Source organism: Anopheles gambiae, chromosome 3 (assembly GCF_943734735.2).
Source record: "Anopheles gambiae chromosome 3, idAnoGambNW_F1_1, whole genome shotgun sequence".
In the NCBI taxonomy this organism is placed as follows: Eukaryota; Metazoa; Arthropoda; class Insecta; order Diptera; family Culicidae; genus Anopheles; species Anopheles gambiae.
This window is the reverse complement of record NC_064602.1, coordinates 90,119,001-90,143,375: the sequence shown is the minus strand read 5'-3', so window position 1 is coordinate 90,143,375 and position 24,375 is coordinate 90,119,001. Positions and strand designations below refer to the sequence as shown.

The window sequence follows — 24,375 nt, the reverse complement described above, 5'->3', positions numbered from 1 at the left end:
ACTGATCAATGCAATAATTAATGTTGAACGTTTGTATTCATGTTTTGAAACGAGACACCCAGCTTCACCCGATGAAATTCATTAGTTTTGCGCAATGATGCTATTTTCAGTCAAAAGCTGTACAGTTTCACATGATAAACGATGCTCAGGCACTCATTTATTAACCAAAAAAAAAAAGAAAAAGGAATCATCTCTAAATGATGATCACAAGCAGCACGAGTGTTGAACTTGAACGTTCCGTTGTGTCATCTTTAACTCGCCATAGCTGGCGGTCTGGTTGGTCGATGTCTTTTTTTTTTCTTTGCCAGTAATTATTCAAATGACCAACAGCAAACTTGAAACGACCAAGTCATTTACCTTGCAAAGTGATCGTGCTTTGAAAATGAGACCCAAACAGGGGATGGATCCAGCCGAAGCAACGTTAGCTTAATTTGATGTGCAAATTCAACCAGCCTGTTTGAATGTTCTTTGACATCGATCTTTGGAACATTCTGCTTCATTTATTTGGGCAATAATGTTGGTTCTGTACATAGCGCATTCAGTATCATCGTTCTCAAAAGGAGATAAGATAAACGTACAATTCCAAATCGTAATGAACTTATTTGCCGTGCGTTGAGGGTTTCCTTGTTGCTGTTGCCCACCGCACGTGCGTTATGAAGCTTTCGGGATGACATTTACAGCGTTGTACATTCCCTCGCTCTGGAACAAAAAGGTCATTCGGTCAACCGGGAGCAATCAATGTAATTACCGACGGGCATAAATTTCACACAGCGGCGACACCGTCCAGAACCTAGGCCGTCACGTACTACACGCGAAGACGATTACCATTTTATTTCACTTTTTCTCGACGAATGCTAGTGATGCGTTCGTGATGCAACTGGACGCAAGGCGAAGACGCTCGTTGTCCCGACTCGCACACACCAAAAATGAGTGGAATTTTGTGGACTGTGTGCATTTTGGTTGTTTTTTGCTTTTTCTCCTCGTTATTGGTCTCAAGAGACGCGAAAGGTCACTATGTCAGCGGGTCGTGGTTGGATTGGATGCGTGAAAAATAAATTTGATTTCCTCGCCCTCCGTGGGCTGTTCCGCGATTGTGATTGATGTACGATGGCTTATGTAATGAGATGGATCGTATAGCCATCATGCGTTCCCATAACGGGGAGACAAATTGAACGAAAAAGTTGGCAAACCAAGCTTTGCAAAATTGAAATTGTATCTTTGGAAAATAGTATATAGCTTAAATTAATAATTAATAATATTTTTAATTTTCTTGTTGGTCATAATCACTTTGATCGAAAACTTGAAATCAATCATCAAATGAAAAATATTTACAGGACTTGATGAATGGTTATTGAATTTGTTTTGGAATACCTGCCAAAGTGTTTCAGCAATAAAGTATCTACTCTTGTGCTTGCGTTTGTGCATTAAATGCAAATGCATGGAAGCGTCAGTGCTGTCTTCTCAGCAAAAGCCTCTCGGCGACAGTATGAAAACATCAATTAAAAACACATCTATTTGCGCTAGACAACTTTTATTGCACCAGGAAAACAATTCCTTGTAAGTGAATGCTTAAACATTTATTCATTTTCAAACAATTCTTTGTCCGACTGCGTGTGGTCAATTCACCGTAAAGTGACCACAATGAGGGATAAATCATTCGTAAGCTTTAAATCATTTCTTCAACTACCACCAGCGCTCACGGAAGTGATGAACCATAAATGTAATGTCGGTGTGAAATTTCTTAGAATGAATTGTACATGAAACAAACGCATTTGCTCTTCCTCACGATCGTGCTCTTTTTCTCAAGGGCCACCGGGAGGTGTTGCAGACCAGGAAATCCAGCCGTCCCGCTGCACATTCTAACTGTCTTGATGGGAGGAATGTCATCCATGCAAAGCACAAAACTCTGCGCTAATGTCAATCCGTTTAGCTGCCCGAAACCGCCCATCAAAGTCGCATCAATCAATCGATCGCACGATGGAATGCTGGCGATAAAAACAACCACCACCGTTTAAAACAGCCTAGGGTGCGCTTGACTAGACAGTTTTACCCATCCGAGATCGGGGCACGATCGAGACAACCGATCGCAAACAGACCGCGCGTGTGTGCAGGCCACGACGAGGTCACTTGCAAACATCTCTATTTTTGCATCAGTAGGTAAGCCGCACGGAAATGCAGCAACCGGTGCCCGCTTAATTATGACTATTGGATCTCGCATGCATGCAAACACGGCTGACCCCATCATCGGGCGAATCGCGCGAACGGTCATGACCTGGGCGCGTCAGCTCAGCAATCGTCAATCGCCGCCCAGAAGAAGCGTCCGATGCCTCGGATCGGCTTCGGAAGGTGATAAATCGTTCGACATTGATCGCTACCCACTGGTGGTGATGGTGGTGGGTGACGCCTCGATGACTTTCGCAAACGCAGGGGTCCGTGCAGTGGAGAGGAGGTCAAGAATAAGGTGTGAGGTAATTTTCGCTTTTTTCCCCTTCGTTTCCTCTCTACATGGGCGGGGAGAATAGGTGAACGAAACTTGCGAGCTGTCGACAGATGCATTTATCATGGTTGCAAACGGAATAATTGCCGCCAATGTTGCACCGTCAGCGGGCTGCGTGCGTTACTCTTTTTCCACTGCGGTGAAGGTGTTGTGGTGGAGAGAGAGAGATATGTACAAAACTTTAATAAGGAAAAGGTTGTACGAAGCCGGCACTATAATGGAATCGTATTCATCAGGCGCCACATGAAGAAAAAGCAGGAAGCGTGGCGTTCAGGTTAAGGCAACAGCATCAACGGGGAAGGTGATGCGTTGAGTTACACCTTTTTCTAACGATCTTAATGCGATTGGTGTTTGTAATTTGTGCGATGAGTTGAATGCGGTTGTATGGTCGTTTAGTTTGTTTTTTACAAATAGTGGTAATGGAACGAGATAAAGAAGAGATTGCAAGTGCTACCCGGTTATTCAGCTATCGGAAGCTGTTTGCTGTCGACTGTGTAGTGATGAACGCAGCAGAAATTAACTTTCGATTTACCCAATGAAAAGAGATGTAAAAAGGCGGAGATGGAGCTAGATAATAGTATTATAATAGGTTTTAGGAATAGAAAATGATATGAAAAGAGTGTGATTATTTTTATTTGAATTTTGTAATATTTCCCATTTAATATTGTAAAATCAATGTTTTAGTTTATTTTTGTTTGCAATTTAATTTAAAACAAAACTGTTAAAAAATGACGACCCGAAAATCCAGAATACAGAAACAGAATAAAGAATTTCTCAACCAAACACTAAAAAAACCTTTGATGGACCCCTCGCTACGTGATGGTGAGCTGTGAGATGTTTAACTTCACCGCTCATTCACTCGCTCACCCCTTTGTCGAAGCTCTCTTAAAAAGTGGTGAATTTGCTCCATGGTGCTCTCGGTGCTCTCTCACCGTGTGGTGAATTTCCAACTCATCTAGCCCTTTCCAAGTTTCGGTGAATTGTAGAGCATTCAGAAAAGCAACAGTAAACCCTTTCGCTCTCAGCATTGCGTTTGGAGCGAGCGAGTTGTCCTGTGTGCAGTGCAGGGCGAGGTGCAGCTAGACCAACTTGCAGTTTCAGCGCAAGATGCATAAGGTTGGCAACGGGGTGCCAAATGGGGGTACGCAAGACGGAAGGGGGCCTACGCGAACGGGAGCGCCGTGCGCACTGAAATGTGCTACTAGGCTATCCGTTATGCTATTCCGTTTCGTTACGTTTTCTTAGGCGCACGCGGCGCTGCTTTTACTTTCTCTAGGGTATGCGGATTGTTAGGATTGTTTTTTTTCACTTTAGCAAGGTGCACAGGTGCAGGTTATCGCTCACTCTGGGGAAGAATGTGAAGAATTGGGTACTTTAATGGCAGTGTTTGTAAAATTAAAATGTTAAAATGAAGGTTTCCTTCTTACAAGTATCAAGTCTGTTAAGAAATCAAATTTCCATATTTTGATATGGATTCATTCTGTTATAATTTGTGCTTTTTCTTTATAATTTTCTTCTTATGTGTTGGTAAACTCATCTCCTTTCTTTGTTTTATTTCGCTGCGTATTTGATTTTAATGTTTTTATTTCCATTTGTTCATATTTTTTTGTATTTAAATACATTTGTTATTTTGTTTAGAATAAAGTATGTATAAAATAATTGCATTTTATGAATTTTATGAATTTGTTCTTAGTTATTTTATTGAATATTTTCAATTATCTGTTTTAAATCAATTAATGTTCGTTCATATTGCTTTGATAACTTTATTTATTTATTTCATTTAAGGATCTTACCATTCTCCTTTTTTCTTTAATTAACAGTATGCTTGGAGTGCCTGGTATGCCTGGACCTTTGTTATAGTTTTCTGTGTGTATTTTTCATTTCTATTTTTTAAGTTGCATCATAGATTAATGTAAATAAGTTTAGCTTCACCAAACAGTTTAACTTTATTAAACAGTTTAATAAATCGTTTCTGTATTCCTCTAGGAAGATATAAACCTGCCCGATCGGTAGCACACTAATCGCAAAACCAAAACCGACCAAAACAAAGGTATAAAAACAGAAAAATAAAACAAAACGGGAGCCAACGCTTGCCAGTGAAAAGAAAAGAGTCACAAAAATAAAAATAATAAAAACAAAGAAAAAACTGCACGGACATCGCTGTCGTAATACCGCACCAAATGCGCCCACCCCGAGGTACGAGGTGCGTTGGTGTGCACCAACACCGCCACACTCGGGCCGCTATCGTATGGCCACACTATGGCTGAGCTGGGGCCAGACAAAAGGGGTAAGCTCACACACTTGTAAAGCCGTGCGGCTCCACGCAATTCAGGCCTATCTTTCTCTCGACTTAATCACTCACTCTCACTCTCCTTCTTTCTCGCGACGGTGGTTGGTGGTGTGTCTTTTGCGCTATGATCCCCGACGGTGTTCGCGATCACCAACCCCCTTTGATTCGCTTTACACATGCGTGGCCACCACATTCGTGTGTGCGATGCGTTTTTGGCTATCATTTACGCTCTTTCTCAGCCTGGTTTGGCTCTCTCGCACTCTCTTGATTTGCCTTACCCTCTTGCATGCCTTTTTTTTGTATGGCTCCAAACTAGTAAGCGGCCACCCTTTTCCTTTCGTTGCAGTCTTGTTTCGCTGTGGCGGGGTCGGTCAGCCGGGTACGGCGGGGGAAGGTGGTTTTGGAGCTTGAATTTTTTCCTCTTTCTCTCCGCGCAGAGAGGTGGCAATCGGGCGATCGCGATCCAACCGTGGGTAAGCCGTTGTGCAAAAGCCCGATCGTACCAGGCCTGTTAGTCTCCGAGTAGACACGCTCCAGGCGCAACCGGCCACTCGCCATCCGTCGTTGCCGCTTTGTCGTCGTAACCGTGCGTGTAAGAGAAAAAGGGTATTTTTTGCTGCTTCGTTCGATCTTAGATATGTGCAAGGTGTGCAAGGTGTGCAAGGTGTGCGTTTTTTTTTTTTTAGTTTTCAACACGCTCCGATCAAAATTGGTGTATCAAAAGCAGTCCCATTCCTTTGAACGGACGAGTTGAAAATTGATGGTATTCGGATTTGTGAAGTAGTGCTTTGTGGAGTTTTAAAATGTAGTCCTTTTATTGGAGTGAAATTAATCAAGAAAAATTGCCTTTGTGTGGACGAGCGCAAGAAATGATCGTTTTCAATAAAAAAAAACACATACAAAGTGCGTGAAAGTGTGCGTACGCAAAAGCTAATAGCTCGCAAATTGTGGTGTATGTGTGAACACTCGTAAAACAGGAAAAAAAGTTACTGCAATGTTACAAGTGCTTTTTTTGCTAGTACACTGAGTGCCTTGAATGTTGTCTGAGTGACTGTGAGTGAGAGGAATGTTGTAGAAGATGTAGTAGCGCATGTTTTGATCTCCCACACCTTTTTTCACTCCTCACATGAGCAACATCACCAAGAATGCTCTTAGTGCTGCTCACCCATATCTTGCTAGTGGTTTAGTATATTGAGAGCGCCCGTGAGTGCTGGCAAGAGAACTCAACCACCTCTACTACAGCATCATTCTCTCGAAACGAAGATCCTGCTCTCGATCTTCTCATCCCTTCTCTTTCCTTTCGGACGTGTTGGTCTCGCTCACCCGTTCGCGTCTTAGTGGTTCGTTTCGGCTGAAAGGCTCTCTCTCGCTTCTTCTCATTCACTCTCTCTGTCTCGCTTGGTACGATCGTACACTTGCTCGGTCAGATGTAGCGTTCTCGGAGCGTGCCCCCGTGTTCGCTGTGCTGGCCGCAAGATCTTGGCAGATCAGTTTTTGTTTAGCCGTCGTGTCGTTTGGCTCGCGCGAACTGTTTCGTTCTGCAGAGACTCCACTGTTCAGTGAGCTGTTTCGTTCTTGAGTGTAGAGACTCGTGAGTGTTGGCAGAGTTTTTTAATTTACTGTGGGACAACTTTTCGATTAGTTTTAAAAAGTGAACTTTAGGGAAAAATTGATTATTTTTTACATCGGAACGTTTATTTTTTTTGAATTAGCAGTGATTTTAATACAAATGTGATGATGCTGAATTAATTGTTTGTCGTCGATATGAACACATTTAAAAAGTTGACTAATTTGCAACATTGCAAACAAATCAATTTGTTAAGTCATCTCAATTTCATCGTTTTTTTTTTGTACTCTTTTTGCCATTGCCATATCGAAGCCAAACAACACTCCGCTGCGAATGTGCTGGCTGGTGCAAAACTTCACAACTTGGCTCGCTTGCTACCCGCCAAACCGAACCTGTCTGTTTGAGGCATACAAAAACACACACCCGTGCTACAGCAGCAAAGCCACTCGAAACAAACGACGACGGGTGGTACGTTAGTGGCTCGAGAGTGCAATTTTTGCCCGTACTTTTCCGTCTCTGAAGGTTGTTTTTCGGTTTTTCAACGTACGTTTTCCGTTTTGCTGGCGAGCGACCAGCCGAAGCTTGGCTGGCGCGGCACACGCTAGCGTTTCTTTTCCTTGGAAATTGTGCATAGTGTGCAGCTCTTGGGTTGGAGGTGCGTTTGCTGTAGGTTGATTTGTGTGTTGTTTTTTCCAGTTATTTGTTGGGAGCGAAGACGAGTTTTGGTCACCATCTGGCTAGTCTAAGGGTTCGATATTAGACGAGTAATTAATTTAGATAAATATTCCAATTGAAGAAATCAGTTTGAAGTCAAATAATTTGATGCTAAGGTGCTGTCGATGGTGCCTACATAGACAAAATCGATTACACATTATGGTACCACGTCTAGAGTTTATTTGCTCTACTTATTGAATCGCTTCAAGTGAAAAACAGTTAACAAATTCGGTGGTAAAAAAAGCAAAACATCTCAACACTAAAACAACAGCACTCGTTAAAGCAACTCACCATCGTCGCTTCGCAACCTCACCGAAACTGAATGTTTGCAAATGAAAGTAAAAACAAACGCTATTACCAAACCAGCCAACCAGCTAATCGCACTCGACGCGCGGGCACAAACGAAATGAAGCAAGCAAGACGGTTAAAACCGCTGGCAAAATTTCACCCACGCGCGCGCTCGCTGCAGACCCACCGTGGCGGTCCGGTGGAATAAAACGTCAAGTTTACTTTCGTTTGGCCCGGCCAGCTGGCCAGCGCAAAGTAACCGTGCACGATGATGAACGCTGCTGAAGATGCGCTGTGAAGATGAAAAGTGAATCGAAAAGGGGCAAAAAAAAAACTGGCTTAACGTACTGTTGTGGCGTGCTTATCTGTGGGCAAATAATAGGCTAGTGGTAAAAGAGAAGTTCGTGAAGAGATGAAGCGCATGATGCAGCTCGTATAGAGGCGAAACGTTTGTGAGAGGATGAAAAAACACACACACGAAGCTTAGTCTACGAGGAAAGGAAGCAAAAGCAAGGAAAAGAGTTAATAAAAGTGCAAGTAAGCCAAGTGTTGGAGGAGACTCATCCGTCCCACTGTGAGGCAAAAAATATATGAAAATTAAAATTATTCAACACAAGCAAAAGCTTGGCGCCCTCGTGTTGGTGGATCTTTGATTGCACTTTGGTGCAGTTGGAAGAAAATATGTTTTTGTTTCTTGTTTTCTTCTTGGCTCTCTTGTAGCAGCCCTGTGCAGGTGGAAACGAAAACCATCGTATCAACGAGCTGCTGCGGGCATTGCGGGAGTTGTGAAAAAATAAATAAACAAAGTGCGTCATAAAGCCCATTATAATATCGGAGGGGAAACAAATCACACAAATTTTCCTTTTCGCAATTGAAAATATACATAACGTAATAATAGGCTCACAGATTTATCTGCCGCCTGTGGAAAGCTCCATTTAAAGCGGATAGAGATAAAAACAAAGAGTGCCTTTCAAGAAGCTGCTCCAACAGCGCCTTAAGAATTGTTACCATGATAGTGGTTCTTGAACACTTCAGGTAACATAAACCTTCTTTATTCGAGTGGAAATCACACCGATAAGTGGCGTTGCCCCACTCCACGTCAAGAATACAAAGCCCGCAAGCCGAACGCACACATCTTCCGAAATAATCGTTCAATCTTTAAACCGAAACCGATCGCCACATTTCGCTCGCGCGCGCTATAAAAAGAGTTCAATTCGCAGGCAAGACACGAACCCGCTCCGGTTTATACTCGACTTTTGTGTTGCTGTTTTTGCTGCCATCTTTTCCCATCCTTTCCAGCAATCTCCGATGCCACTGCAATCGGCACATTCGTTCAGCTTTTCTTTAATGATCTCACTCTCTTTCTCTTCCCTCGCCCGTGTACCCTGTCGTGTGTGTGTGTGTGCTTGAATTTCTTGCATCGATCGTCCCCAATCGAAACCCTCTTCGGCAAACCAAACAAAACAAAAGTGAAGTGTGAAACGACAGCGCATCAAAAGGCATCGTCGCAAACGAGTGTCGCAATCAGTGTTTTCTGCAGCAATTTGGAGCTGCCCGGTTTTGTGTTGCCGCTGGCCGCTCCGGTGTGACCAAACCAAAAAAAAACCCAGCCAAGAAAAGTGATTCTGATAAAACAAGTCCGTTTGGACGTTGCCGACGTGCCGCGGGAGTGTGTGTGTGTGTGAGTGTGCGCATTTTCGCGTGTCTGTTGCGGAGTCGCCGCCGCCGCGCAGTGATTTTGTGTGTGATTTTCCTTAAAATTCGTCCCGTTGTGTCCCCAATGTGTGCGCCTGTGATCGTCGTGCGTGTGTCCCGGTGATAGTGTGACCCTTTTCGGGGCGGCTGTTGTTTTTTGGAGCTTCCAGGCGGGCGTCAGGCAGAGCGCGTTGTGCCTCGGGAGAAAGAGTTTGTGTGTCCTGCCGATACGTCGTGGCGAGCATTTGGCGGTGAACCAGAAAACGGACGGACGCGGACGCCCGGCTTTCAGGGCGGGTTGGTGTTCGAGTTTCGAGCCCACTCACAGCATTGGCAGCATTGGCCGATGTGTAGTTTATTGAGCAATTAACAGGAGATAAACGTAAGTTAGTGCGACTGTGCACATTGTCTTATTTATTGTAGGTAAACGTTGCTTTTCCTCCCTTCGTCGATGTCAATGACCGTTTCGAGTGCCGTTTGGAGAAGATTTTGTAGGCATTACAAATATGTTTGGAAGGCCCTTGAGTTGCGAAGCGCGATCTTAGATAAGTATCGTTGAAAGAATCGAGCCGGGGCCGTTTTGATGACGGGGCAAAAATCTGGTCCATCCCACGAGCAAGAAGAGCCACCTTTCAGCAGAAGAAATCTTACGGTCTTGGGTCATTTTTTTTAATGTTGAACGGTTCGACCTCCAAGAGCGTCCAATGTTGCGTTCGGATGAGAGTGAAAGTTGTATTCAATATGCGCCCATGATGATTGTTACTTTTTTTTCGTAAGGTAAGTTCCGAGTCTCTCATGGTCCACGGGCGCGTAAGTGGTGTGAAGATATGCATGCTGCAGGGTGAATCTTTCGGTTGTTTTTTTTTATTACAACCCACCACCACCACTCTCCGGGTGCATTATTAGTATCCCCATCAAAAATTACACCCCGAGTGATGTATAAAGAGGCTCTCCAAAACAATCACACTTGCTCACCGACACTGAACGGACACACCGTTTGGTGGCGTTTGGTTTGACACAAATGCGTTTGATTTCACATTTTTTTCATCGCTGAATTGCCTCGCAGTTTTTGGGTGCGAGATTTGGGTTTATGATTTAATTATGTCGAGAAATGTTATGAAACCCTTGAGAGGAGATCAAGACGCCACGTACTGGATTACTGGGCGCTTAAGTAACAAGGTGAAAGTTCGTAAACTTGAATTTAAGCGAACATAAACGGAGGTCGTCTCCGTCACTGAGCCGGAGAGCCGGTTGAGTAACCGACTGCCCGGGCCACGCGGTTACCTAAAGCCGTACGTGAAAGATGCAGCGGAGAAAGGTTCGAAAACTCTCAAATCATCAAATGAATACAAAAAACAGGGTTTTAAGGCATCATTTGCGGTTGGCGGTTAAGAGTGAATGCAGTTTTGTGCCTGAGCGAATGCACACGATATATGCGTCCAACAGTAAAATGGGATTTTAAATGTTTAAAAACAATATGTAAAAGCTCAGCTGAATGTTTTGAGAATGTTCTAAGCCTCCTGGAACTGGAATGTTCCCGATAGATCAATCTCTGAAGCTGATAATCGTTATGTCTTTAAAACCGTTAGCCGAACAATCCTAACCTTCACTGCAATCCATCTTTCTTTCCGGATTAACACCCATTAATGGTTCTCTCGGCCACCTTTCAAAGACTCTCCCCAGTTCCTTCTCCCTTGTAGGACTGAAACGCGCCCAAGTTAACTAAGCTATAAATCATTTGATCTCGATCGCTAGAAAAAAGTGAGTGTGCTAGAGCACAACAGCAGCTGCTTAATAGAGCCAACGTGTCCACGGTACAACGTTAATCGTGGTATTATCATTATGGGAGCACGGGATGAGGGATGCCTTTCTATAACGAAATAAATCGAGACCTTAGAGTGATTTGCTACAAGCTAAAATTGAAAGTGTTGAGCAACGGGAATCGGTGGTGGATGGTGGTGGATGTAACAAGCATTCAGAAAAAAGACGAATGATTTAGGGCTCAATTTACAGGAGAAGATCATGTGATCGTTATCTGCAAGGGAGGCCAATGTCTAAAGCGAAAACACTTTTTCTAGAGTGTAGCCAAATAAAACACTTTCACTAGAACCTTTAGTGGTAGTCTTGAAGAACTTCAAGAGGAACAAAAACTCCGAAACCAAACCCACGCACAGTATTGCAGGCTACAAACGATCCAGAAAGACCTAGAGAGAGAGAGAGAGACCAGCCAAAGGCAGCATCCAACACAAGTGTTGTAGCCATTTTTAGTCTGCCTTACCGGCCGGTTATAAAACTTGAAACCGCGCAGCCACTGCTCCGGTACCAGGGCTGGCGGTAAATTTCCTTCATCCGATAACCGTGGGATCAGCGTTGCGGTTTTTCTTCGCCCTGCCTGTCCGCCCTTGCCCGCGACAACTGCGACTCGCTCGCCCGGGACTCTTTTTCGCGGGATTGGCCAGTTCGCAGACCGGTTATCAGTGGACACTCGAAAATCACTCGGGAACGGGGAAAGAGCGGCAAGTGTCAACTCTGCTCCCAAAAAAAAAGAGGAAAAAAAGAGACGTGCTTTATTTTCATTTCGAATGCTGTTGCGCTAATATTATGCAAACGGAACGGTGCGAAACTCGCAAAAGAACCGGAATGGTTTATCATTTCGCGCTTTTGGTCAGCGTTTTAGTCGAAAGCGATCGTGTTCTTGTCTCTTTTGTTTGTTTTTTTGCTCTCCTCTGTGTGCGTGTGTACTAGGAAGAGATTCTGACAGAGGCTGTTTAGTGTGTTTAGTCCAACTGACAGCTGTCAACGCGAGTCGAGTAGCCGGAACACGACCGTGAAAGTGAAGAGTGTGTGTGTATTCCAAGCACTTCTTTACCAAACCACCACTCTTGTGGACGCTAATGCCTTTCTTTCCCAACGCCAACCGAGACGACCGGTCCCAGGTTCCGAACCTGGGCCAACCTTTCGCGTCACCAATCCCACCCAATGCCTCGTTTCGGAAATGTCAGACGGGCAAAGGGGTTTGGCCACTACGCGGGTTTGTTCGGCGCTAACAGCTCGCCTTGGGTGCAGGATTTGTCATTTGGCGTCTATGTGTGCGTTGAACTGTTGAACTGTACTGCTCGAATGTGTGTAAGTGTGATCGAACCGTAACATGCGGTAACAGCATCCGATCATTTACAAACACTCACAACCACTTCGAACCAATACCAACAGTGCGTGCCTAAAGGTAACATGTTTCACTTTTGCTCTGCGAAAGGAAAATAAACCAACAAACCCCACCCGGTGGAGGAGGGAATTGAATTCAACCATCGTGAAGTGAAAACGAAAGTAAAGATCGAACGTATGTGTGTGTGTGTGTGTTTCTACTTCGAGCAGTGTTTGTGTATATACGTGTAACGGACTCCTCGATCGTGACGTCACACGACGGTTCGATCACGATCCAATGCAGGCAATTCCGCAACCTTCGGCGAACGACGGACGCGAACGGATCGGAGTATTTCTTTTTCGATTTCATGGATTTCCTGCAACGCCGCGGTACTGGCTGGCCTTCGGCAGTACACTGCTCGTCTTGCCGCGGGAGGAGCACCAAACAGCGGAGTGAGATGCAGCGGAGTGAGCGATGGGGCGCACGTTGTAATTCATTTCCAATTAGCCCAATGGAGGAAAACTTCCCCGAGCTCATCTTCGTGATGGGATAGGAAAGATCGATGGTTTGAGGGCAGCAACACGCACACACATACACAAAAACAAGAGTGATTGAAAAAGTCGGGGAGAGTGAGTGGGCAAACTCAGTCGGCGTGCCGTTAGGACCGTTTTGCAGTTCCCCCTGCTAAGCCCCAACCAATTACACTTTCTACCTTTGGCCCAGCTGACGAGCAGCGACGCCGCCACGGACTCCCCGGACCTCTTCTCGTTCGCGGAGGGGGTTTTTCTGGCCAGTGCGGCCTTTGTTGGCGTGTTTGCTGCTGCGGTGCGTGCGGCGTGGAGGCACGAAGGACGGTACCGTTCCGATCTGGTCGAGCGTGAATGAAATTGAAAAATCGCCCGCGATTCGCGAAAACGGTGATCGTTTTCGTGATCGTTCGGCTGTGTGTAGGTTGGCATGGGCACGGCGTCTATTAGATGGCCTGGGAGCGTTTTAGGGTGTTATCTACTTTGAATTTGGTTTGGGTTTATAATAGTGGATCCAATAATTACTAGCAATTTTAAGTTGAAACCTAAAGTCCTTGGATCCTTTTGAGTTGATTCCTGAAGTTGAGTTTGACCTAAAGAACCATATAAAGATTGTAGCATTTAATAACTGTCTAAACCAACGCTAAAGGTTCTTTTTGTTTGTTTTAAATCCTCTGGACGATCATTAAGATTTTCTAACATTAAGAAGATCAAGAAGAATACATGACTCGTTTCTCGATTTATAGCAAATCGAATCAAATCACGCGAAAATTCAAAATTCAAATCGATTCGTTAACAATGTTCCGATTGGAGTTAATCAATATACTCCATAGTCAGTAACAAGTCGATCAGCAAGCTGAACTAATATATTTGATTCACACTAATCAACAACTCAGTAAGATTACAGCTAAAAGATACTCTCTACAATCATCATAAAAAGTACATAAAGTAAGCGTATCAAGTGGTAGTTTCTTAGTAGCTAAAAGATTAGTTTAGCTCTCCCGAACAATTGCCTTGGCCACACGTACCAAGAACGATTGCGAGTAGTGCTTCAGTTTTAATAACTTCACGATTTTGTTGAAGCAAAAAAACATTGCATTCTTTTGCAATTATTACTCGTGTTGCACCCATTTCCCTGGGCTGCTTCAGTAGGCTTTAGCAGTATTCCCCCCCGTTTCAAACGTTAGCCAACCCATCCCAGCGTTCCCTAGCGTGACTGTGAGCGCTTCCCAGTGCAAATCAAATAGTGGCCGGGTAATGCTGTCTGTTTACTACCACCAACGAGCCTCGGCTAGCTTTTGCGTGCATTCGTAGCGCTTTACGCTGCCCTGCACTGTAGCTGCAATTTGTGCAACTGTACTCAGGGTTCGTGATAGTATTGTGCAGTGAGCGCATGCAAGCTCCGACCCGTCCGGCGGTGGTGTGTAAATGCTTTGCTCAATCAAAACCCATCCAGCTGGCAATTGATTGGCTAGATGGGCGAGAAGGAGGCGGAGTGCGCAAACAAAGGAAAACCTCACAAAACCCAAACACCAACACCGAGCGGCTCAACAATTAGAGTTTGTTAAGACGGCTGTGTATTATTTGCTAGTGCGTCGCTGATTTTTGCTGATTAAGTGGGCAAAAGGCTGATATCGTTTTGAGATCTTTGTGTTTAAACAATTAACAAACAAGTGGGATGGTATAAGAGGGAAACATAATTTAAGCGGGAAAAATTGAAGTTTTACCTTTTATAAAGCCAGCCCAATCGGCCTCCTGCTGGTTGTAGAAACATAGCGCATTGATTTGGTTGATGGAAAAAGTAAACATTTCGAGCTAACCGCTTCCAGAACCACCACTCCATATTTGCATAGCCTGTAAAGTTGACGATCATTCTCTGGGCAGGCAGTCAAAGCAAGCAAGAAACAGAAAGAGAGAAAAAAAAAACTGCCAACAAGGAACTCCAAGCATCGCTTCCTACACCATCAGGCCCCGAAGTCGCACCGAGCGAAGTTGAAGTTAACGAGATTTCAAGCTTCAAGGTGTGGTATATGGGAGTATATCGTTCTATCTCTCTCGCTCCTTCTTTCTCTAGGTTCTCCCGTCATGGCACGGTTTTTGGTGGCATTTGGCATCGCGTCTGGCCGTGCCCTGAAACGTTTGGACGCAGGTTGGGCTTGGGAGTTTCGTGCAAATAAATTGTGATCCTTCTTGCTCGGCCGACGGGAGGGGAGAATTCTTTTTTTGTATGTAATACCATTAAGAGCTGTACACATACAGCCACACACACACAGAGACACAAACACGCTGGAGTTTGTGTTCGGGGGTGAACTTTGGTAACCTTTCACACAAAATCACGGCTCACATTCAGCATTTTCGCACATGCAAATTTAGGCAAACCGAATTGGTGTGCTTTTGAAGCCGCCGGGGGTTCGTCGCTTATCGTTATTTGAGTTTGTCTAAAAATACACCTCAGTTCAGAGTTCTAGCAGAACAAGGTATGGGTCGATTACTTCCTGAAACCATCATTGTGCGTCATCCGTTAGCGAGAACGTTTGGCTGTGTTTGCAAAACCATAATGAAGTGCCCAGGCGAGGGAATCCTATTTATGGACACTTTAACAGGTTCTGCCCTGGGCCGATACGACACGATGTACGCTGCGCGTGAGAACCATCTCCGAAACGAGATGAATTCAGTTTTGAACAGGATTTGGCAGTTCCTACCGAAAAGGAAGCGACTCTCATTACACGCCGTGTGCGCTCTGTTTGGTTTAGCGCGCAAGCAATGCAAGCTCATCCTGCGCCATTGCCAGCGTGCTCGTAAATACACACGTTTCTTTGAAGTTTAGCGCAAACCTGCCAGCATCATAAGGTCAAGTGCCCCGGTACTGGGCAAATGTTTATTTTTTTGTCGAGACGAATGTCCGAGAGGGATTGCCGTTTTTTGGTTGCAGACCATTGCATTATGTTCACCGAGCTGTGAAACCGGCCCAGTAGTCGTTTGACATTTGCTGCAAAGGTGGCATCCTCTTAGCCGATAAGCGGCTATAGGTAATGCCGCGCGCATGACACGTTATTGAGACATAATCGTTTGCCTGCGCGCCGGATGGTTTATGCGTTTTTAATGCAATTTGCAAATGATTAAACGATCAACTTCAGGACGTGTTACACGGTGTTACACAGCAACGCGTGTACGCGTGTCTGTCGAAAACGGAAACTGCTAGGAACATTGATTTGTTGGCTAACAACACAAGGACGTTTGTTTGCCAATTTCGAGTACTACTACTGCGAACATCAGAAAGCTCATTCAGTTACCGAAATTGCAAACATTAAACATCAAGCAAGTAAGTAACAGCACACAAAAAAAAAACGCATTAAAACGAACAGCAATGTTTTTTGGGGTTATAATGATGCTTGCAGGTTGCTGCAAATCCCCATTGCAAGAGAGTAACACAGAAAAGCTCTTTAACCACCGCAACCACATCTGGGGCTGTTGTGGGTTTGACAAATCGTTTAGCTTGAGATATGTGTTTCAATGCTACAAGCTGTCTAGAAAGCGAGCAAAAAAAGCTGAACCTCAAACCAACCAAACACCACCAAAGCCCAGAATTGCAAATAAAACATTACAATTATTATTTGGGCAACTGTTCAACTGGCGGCGACGGGTGAGCGTGGGTGCCAAGGCACGCTGTGAAACGACGCCGTTTAATCGTGACGCTTGGGCTGGCTGGCTGGCTGGCTGGCTGGCTGGCCAGCGCCGTTTGTTGGTACACATGGTCGCGCAAGAACCTTAGCGCTCTGTTGGAAAAACAAGCAACAATAATGTAGCACCACCACCATCACAGCGCGATCACGAACCCATGGCCAAAACCGACGGTTCGCGATTTACATGAAGACAATTGCCGCATTGCGTTTTCACGTCGGCCGGTTTAAAGAACTCCACCGAAAACTCGCGCACCTCGCTGTTAAAAAAAACACACACAGAGCCACAGTTTGGCCCGGAGTGAGATGCAACGCTACAAATTCTGCTTTCGTCAGCGTGTATATTGCGGCACACCGAGGCAGCGCACCGCTTTTGGCGCACCGTGTTTGGGCTGAGGCGTGAAGCCGCGGCCAGCTACGTTTCGGTGGCCTATGGGAAAAGCGACACACAAACAAACAAATGCACACCGTCGCCTCCTCCTCCTCCCAGCCGACCGTTTTGGGAAGGTTTTAAATTTCTGAATGGGTTAATAATGGGAATCGCTGCTGGGACAAGGGTGGCCCGTTTTGGGGGTGGTTCGGTTTATGTTTGTGGTAGGTTTGACTGTACTAAATTTCTTTGCTCCAGTTTTGTGTTTCGTCTGACGGGGTGGTGCACCTCGTTCGACATGCACGTGTGTGGGTGTGGGTGTGTGTGCATAATGTGTGGCTTTACAAGCTGTGCTTCATGCCGCTGGCGCTGGTTTGCAACATATTGTCATTTGGTTTTGTTGTTACTTTTTTTTTGCAAATTGCAAATTCAAAGCGTTTTATTATTATTTTTGGCAACGAAAAACAAGACCATACGATCGAATTAATGGAACAAAGAATGGATCGCATTAAACAGCTTTTTATTGCAGCTCAGTAATAGCCGGGGTAACGTTACAGGGAGTTAATGCATGTAGTTACAGGGGGTTTCAACCCGATTTAACATTGTCAACATCGCTTTGCATTACTTAGTTTGTGCGATGTTTATATCCAAGAAATGTTGGTGTTGATTACATGTAATACAATACTTTATAAACAGTTCTTATTCAATTTTAGATTTTTACGCTCCTAGATCACATTTATCCCTTAACAATTTTGAATCAACTGCTTCTTTGCGTCATATCTTTGTGACATTAATAAATAATCAAATATTGGTGCCATCGCAGAATAGTTTTCAAGTCTTGATGTTTGAAGAAAATTTTAATGGCTCGCTGATGAGTCTTGTAATAAGCATTCAGAAATAGTCTTGGGTGTTATTGGACTTCAAATTTTGAGCTGAAGTGTTACACAGAGTCAAACAATTGTGATGTGATATTGAATTCGTTGTTCAACACTTCTAAGAATCTATGATCTATATTATAAATTTGGACTAGACATTGCTTACGTCATTGCTTTTCTTCTTTCTTACAATAACTCGGAAGATTTTATGCTATCTAGAAAAATATAAATGTGTCCGTTCTACAAGAATTCATGTTAACAGAGCACAACTTTCTAAAGAATGCATAGATCCACTCGATATACTACAGAAAAATAGCCATAAAACAATAAATGTGTCACATTGCAAATAGAAGAAGTCGTAAAACGCTGCCTCTCCCGTTGAAATGAAGTTGTCCAAATGATTTGTATCCTCCTGGTCGAAAATCCCCAGGAAGCATGAAATGTCGTAATTAAATGCTAGAGAGAGCAGAACAGCAACGAAACATAAAGGCGCTTAAGCGAACGGGTTCACCGTTGATTACCTTCTTACAACGCGAACGCCCGGATAGTTCCCGGAGCAGTATTATCGCATGATTGTAAAACTTTACTCCTCTCAAAATCGTTCCTGCCCACCAGCACAAATTAAGCCGATGAGTTGTGCTCCATAAAATGCTTTCTTTACACCTAATAGCTGGCGATTGGTGTGCAAAAACCCTCGCGCTGCCACGCGTCACCGTTTTCGCCGAGGTCACGCGCGTGTGCGTTCTCGTTCGCGAAAAGAATGATTCATCTCTGCAGCACTGCGCCTTTCCTAGAGCAGCCGAGATACAGAACTGGCAGCAATTAAGCGAACATTCATGCTAGAAATGTAATCTCTAGGGGAAGACAACAAAAAAAAAAGACAAGACATCTTAGTCACAAACGAAACCTTCAGTAAAAGCGGATTACGATCGTAAAGTAAGATAACATATTTATCGCACCTCGGGGCGCCCTAAACGAAGGAGAAGATCCCACTCCGATGTTTCCCCCCCCTTTTTTTTGCAAACAGATCCTCCCGACAGCATCCCGTTATGGGATGGAGCTGTGATTTGGGAGGCCTTTTGTTTTGTTGAGGCGTATTTTGTTTCAGTTTGCGACCATATCGGCCACCAAACATTGGCAAAGGGTTGTAAAACAGAACGGTGTTTGTGTGGATTATTTATTTGCTCACACTCAGCGCTCGAAAAAACGAAGGAAGCTTAACAATATCGTATTCTAACAACTCAATCCTCCTGATCCTCCGATGGCTCCAAACGGCCCCGAGATGCTGGATTAAGATACGCCAAGCACGCGATCGGGGGCTGCTGATCCCTTGCGATCCGTTCGGCGGGTGGATTTAATCGGTTCGGGCAGCAAACGAGCTGCCTGACGAAATAATCAAAATACGTACGAGCAGCTCGTACGAAACACACCTCCCCCTGAGCGGTGTATTTTTGTATTTTTCGGGCGGCTGGTAGGGAGAATCAATCTTGCTGTGGGTTTATTTCTTGCGCTGTCTGTGTGGCGCCGGGTGTGAAGCAAATCCGTTTCGTGACGCGTTTGCGGCTTAAAGGGGTTCGAAATCCAGCCCCAACATGATATGGGGTAATAATCTGGCCATTAATAAAAAAATAATAGCAGTTGCAATAATCCACCCACCGTTTGCTTCGGTTTCTTTTCTTCTTTTTCGTGTGCATGATTGTGTTGAGATGTATTATTTTTTCCTCTATTCTCTGTTTACAAAACAGTGGTTCTTCTTGTCTGTTTTTTTGTTGCGCCGTGTGTGCTAACTGCAACTACCATGTACGATGCAGCTCTGTATCGAGTTTTGGTGTATGTGTGTGCTTTTTTTGGACACTCCAATGCGCGATTTCTTCACACGTGAAGTGGCGTGAAACGAGAGCCGTGTATGCATGCTTCACGTTCTTGGATAATTGAGCGCTTAAGCGGCGATGGTAAAGCGGCCGGCTAAACGCCCCAATACGGGTTGATTTATTGGACGTGCCCGTGTGCAGCATATATCAATGCAGAGCTTCAGCGTTTTGGATGGTTTGCAATATGAATGGTTGGTTTTGGATGTGCTGGAAGGCTGGCAGATGTACTACACCGTAGACGCTGCCTGCAATCGTCTTGCAGCGGACTCAGCGCCACTCATTGTTACCTTGCCAGGGCGGGGTGTGTCTCGCAATAACGCATTGTATCTACAAGGCTTTGCCTGTCGCTTTAATGCCACCCCGCTAGAGACCCTTTTGGTAGGGCTTAAAAAACACACACACACAAAACACACAAATTCACTTGAGGACTAACGCCACATACCAATGCGCATCAGGGCGCCAATAATCACATGCGCGATGAAGCTATACAGCCGAAGAAGATGCTTCCCGGGGTGGTGGACGGTTGAAATTAATAACATCCGCCGGTAATGTGATGAAGTACCGCAGGAGGTGAGAAAAATGACCACGATGATTGACCGGTGGCCGCGGGAGAAGGAGTTATGGGTTTTGTTGTCGTTTTGTTGCTGAAAAGACGTTTCGGCTTCTGAGCGACGCACTGGAGAGGTGTCGAGCCCATCATCACGGGCGCTATTGTGACGATCCACAACGCACAGGAATGTTAGGAAAATTGATGTTCGAGTGGGTTTTGTTGAATGGGCGATTGGAACGGTTTGTGTGTGCGGTGAGGAAAGGGGCTTGATCGATTAAAGGCGCGCTTCATTTGTCAACCGAGCAACAAGCTGACACGACGGCGGCAAGGGAACTCCAAACATTCCGGATCTCCTCGGAGGCTCGACTCAAAGGTGTGAAATAAGCGTTGGTTGAGCTTTTTCGTTGCTCATGGTTTGCTGTGTGGTTGCTCTTAAGACACTATTTCAACCCTTTTGCTGACAGCCTTTTTTAAATGCAAGCTATGACTAAAAGGGTACTTCGCTTGAACCCCATCGTCAGAAGAGATACCAGCGGTTTTCACCGGCGCAACACAATGTTACGGCTTTGGGTTCAGCGGGAGGGTCGTCAAAGTCGTGCTGGCAGTTGTGTGTGAAATTTGCAATTCATTGAATATTTATAAACGAATATTTACGGTGTCAATGTGAGTCGGTGGACGGGTGGAATTACGGAGCAACCGCGGAAGCGAGGACAGGACGGGAATTTCTGGGAAGTGTTCAGGTTGATTGCTGGCTGATTTGTAGCTGGCAGTACTTTTGGGGCATATTTAAGGCGCTAGAAAATTTGTTGAATACAGAGTGTGAGGATTAGATAACTCTTTGAGAGTTAGACTATGCTGCGTTCTCCTATCAGTTTAAGTCAATTGCTTTCTGGTAGGTACTATTGTGCAATAAAAAAGCTTTTTAATCAATGCAATCATGGTCATCTTCACGCTATTGATGTCAATGTCAATATCATATGTTAAAATAAACCTAGCCTGTTTGCCTAAGGCAGTAACATGAGCCTGTTGGTCACCATATCGAAGAAGAAGCATTAGGCCCATGTAAGCAGAAAACGCATCGCAAGATCTTCGGATGTCATCAGCAGATTAGATCTTCATCAGGATCAGTCAATCATGTTTGGTTGATGCAGATGACATCTTTTCTGAAAGATATTTCAGTTTTCAACTCATGGAATAAATCCAGTAATCTTGAAATCAATCCCAAAGTTGAAGAAATACCCAAGTTCTTGAATAGTTATGGACTATTTCTATAAAAGTTTAAATCTCTTTTCCAATTCTTCAATAGTATTAGGACTCAGAATTAATGACTTCATTGAAATAAGGTTTTTTTTGAAAGATTCTTTTCAATTGTTCTTAGATCATTGGTCTACAATCATATTAAGATATTTATGATCCTCTGAGATACTTCCGATTAGGATCATATGTTAAAACAATGATCCTCAAATAGCGCCTGCTTTGCTTCAAGAATCTTTCCAACATCATAAACAACTTGTTCACTAGGATCACTCTGAGGCAGCTTAAGCGAACAATGGTTTAGACATAGAGGAAAAAGAATAATTGATATCATCTCTGCGATTTCGACAGCTGGTAGTTCTTATTTAGAGCTGTTTTAGTTAATAAAAATATTTTTAATTAGTCACTCTTACGTACCGAAAAGAATAAAGGCCACACTTCCATCAATTAAGACGCATATCTATTCAATCTTCAGTTGTCCATGCTACAAACATCTGTTTTAGTCTCCAATGTTTAATATTTCAACCGCTAGTGTTGAATAAAAAAACACACACACACACACACACATTTTGGCAGTATTCTGATTAAATTAACCCTCCACAAAAACATTCTCGCTCACTGGGTGATAAAGAACCCAAAGTTATGTCAAATAATCAATTCTTTGTCCCACAACACGCATCAGATGTGCAGGTAAACTGGTGATCAAATTATAACAACCTTAATAGCCTTATCCGTGACTGCAGCACTTTGGTGCTTCTTTCTAGCTGTGCACCACTCTTTGGAGCCAAACCAGCGGTATGAAGGCACCGGTGTACACTTTCATGGTGGCACATCGTTTCAACTGTACAGTCGCTTCCACATGTCCTCTCACGTTGGAGTTGGATATAAAAAGCAAAACATCTAACAAATCAAATAAAATTAAATTCACAAATCATCTCTATCTGAAGATGCTCCGTTCTCGTTCGCGTCCGCAAGGCACAGACCGTCGGTGTGGCCTACTCTAGCGAACCGCGTGCACCGCACCATCGCCGCCTCGGCCGCCGAAAAGAACCATATGTTTGAATATTTAAGCAAATGATTAAACGAACTACGAGGAACGAGGGCTCGTTCGAATGGAATTGGAGGACAGGGAGGGGGGATCCGGCACAAACAAAATCTGCGCGCGAAAACAGGTTGTCCGCGGGTGATACTGCTGATACTGCTCTGCTACTCCCTGCGGTGAAGCGACAGGGCGAGCCCCGAAGAAGCGTCCCAGGTACTTCCCGCAGCATGCGATTGCGCACGCCTGGTCGGTGGCACGGTGTCTGGTGTGGTGTCCGGGGCCCTCACGGGAAGATAACCCGTGGCCGAGCTGGTTCGGAACGTACACAGGCGTGCGACAAAATTGAAGAATGTCGACGGTGTCATAAAACTCGAAGCGCAAGCGAGCAAGCGTGTCGAGCGGTGTTTTGTTCTTCTCTTTCTTGCACTCTAGCACGAGCTGAACCGTCCAGTTCCTCAGGCAAAAGGAAGAACTCTGGAATCGGACACCACCTTTCAGGTTTCGGGATGTGTTTTTGTTCGGTTCCTTACCAGTGGTTTTTTTTTGCTCTCTCGTTTAGTTTGCCCATTTAATGTTGAGGTGGTCGTCGGTTGGTGGAGTTTTTTTTACGGCAAAAAAAGCTCGACCTGCTCTGGAGATCTCTGCCACCACCACACAGCCTCTAGCACCTCTAGCAGGGTGGGCAGGGAAAAACCAGTCGCACGGACAAATATTTAAATGTGAGAAGAAACCGATAGAATAAATATGAATAAAAATCGAATAAAGTTTTCAACTTATTGATTTCGGGCGAGCGATCGAGGATTGGTGGTTGGTGGTGGCGCGTGGTGGTGTGACCATTTGGCGAAACTTTGCCTTTTGTCGCTAGGCGGTTTTGGTGCGGGCGCGCTCTGTCTGCGCGAGGCGTGGTGGTGACCGACTGTGACCAGGTGATCGAGTGCCGGTGCTTTCGGAAAGTGAAAAGACCTAATTTCTTGCAGATTGTTTAGCGAGAGCCCGATGAAAGAAGCTCGAGGATTTTGGAGGATTTGGTGTAGGTTTTTTCTTTTGTTCCTGCGCTAAAGCAGACGCGGCTGAATACTGTGGCAATTAAAAACAATTCACCCGGCGCATTTGTTTTTCGGTGTTTCCCAATGCTTTTGCGGAACGCACGAACGCTTCCAAAACATCCCGTCCGTTTAATTATTCATTCAGAACACAGAACACTGTGCAAATCAGCTCAGCCTCTAATCGGTTCACTCGGTTCCCGCGGAAACTAAACGGAAATCAATTTCACAAAATCACGTTTTCCCCACTCATTAGCCCCGTTGTCATGATGTCATTAGGAATGCGCCGCGTCCATAAATATGTCTACCGTGCTGCGGTCCCGCCAAATTGCTGGGCGCGAATGTGTGAGAACACCCATTTGTTGTGATTCTTCGCTATGCTTTTTTGGTACGTTACGGTGGAAGACGTTAGGTCAGCATTAAAGTTTAAGAATTGTCGGACAGATCTGCTCTCGATACGCAACGGCGGTGGCAAATCGTTGGCCATGGCGATGAAGAATGGCCGGTTTGATTGTGGTTGAAGCAATTTTTGATTTATTCATTCTAATTCTCCCAAAAAAACTCCCTTATCTGCCTCGGAACGGATAACAGAAACGAGTTCGCTTGGAGAGGTCTCTATCCACACACGTAGCGCATTAAGAGAGACGGTCGAGTGTTGGATCTAGTGTGGTTTATTTTTAGCCACAGTTTTTATCTGGCGTTTGTGTGGTCTTCACGTATAGTTGGATCTAAAACTGGTTGTGCAGTGTTATGGATTTAGCTGCTCTTAAATAAATCCATTAGAGATTATAGCTTACCGATCAATCGACTCAAGACACTCGGCGGGAAAAGAAAGTCATTAAACCTTTGCCAAAGGCGTGAGTTTGTAATGATCTTGCCATTTTGATTGCGTGTGGATCTCATCTCCTGTCCAACTTAGAGGGAAACTAATCACACCGATACAATATCAATCGGCACCATGGGATTTTCA

The 24,375-nt window shown here is 44.6% G+C and overlaps 1 protein-coding gene across 9 annotated transcripts in view; it reads left to right on the top strand.

The window, feature by feature from the left end:
- Nucleotides 1-5,255: 5,255 nt before the first annotated feature.
- LOC3291422 (A disintegrin and metalloproteinase with thrombospondin motifs like) overlaps nt 5,256-24,375 on the top strand; it is an 86,470-nt gene continuing 67,350 nt past the window's right edge. For 2 of the 9 annotated variants that reach the window (XM_061655855.1, XM_061655863.1), the window contains exons 1-2: nt 6,260-6,378; nt 8,827-9,433. The gene's annotated coding sequence lies outside the window, so the exon portion shown is untranslated. Of the gene's footprint in view, nt 5,394-6,259; nt 6,379-8,826; nt 9,434-24,375 lie in introns of those variants that run through there. The other 7 variants (XM_061655857.1, XM_061655856.1, XM_061655859.1 and 4 more) reach the window with 7 other exon arrangements.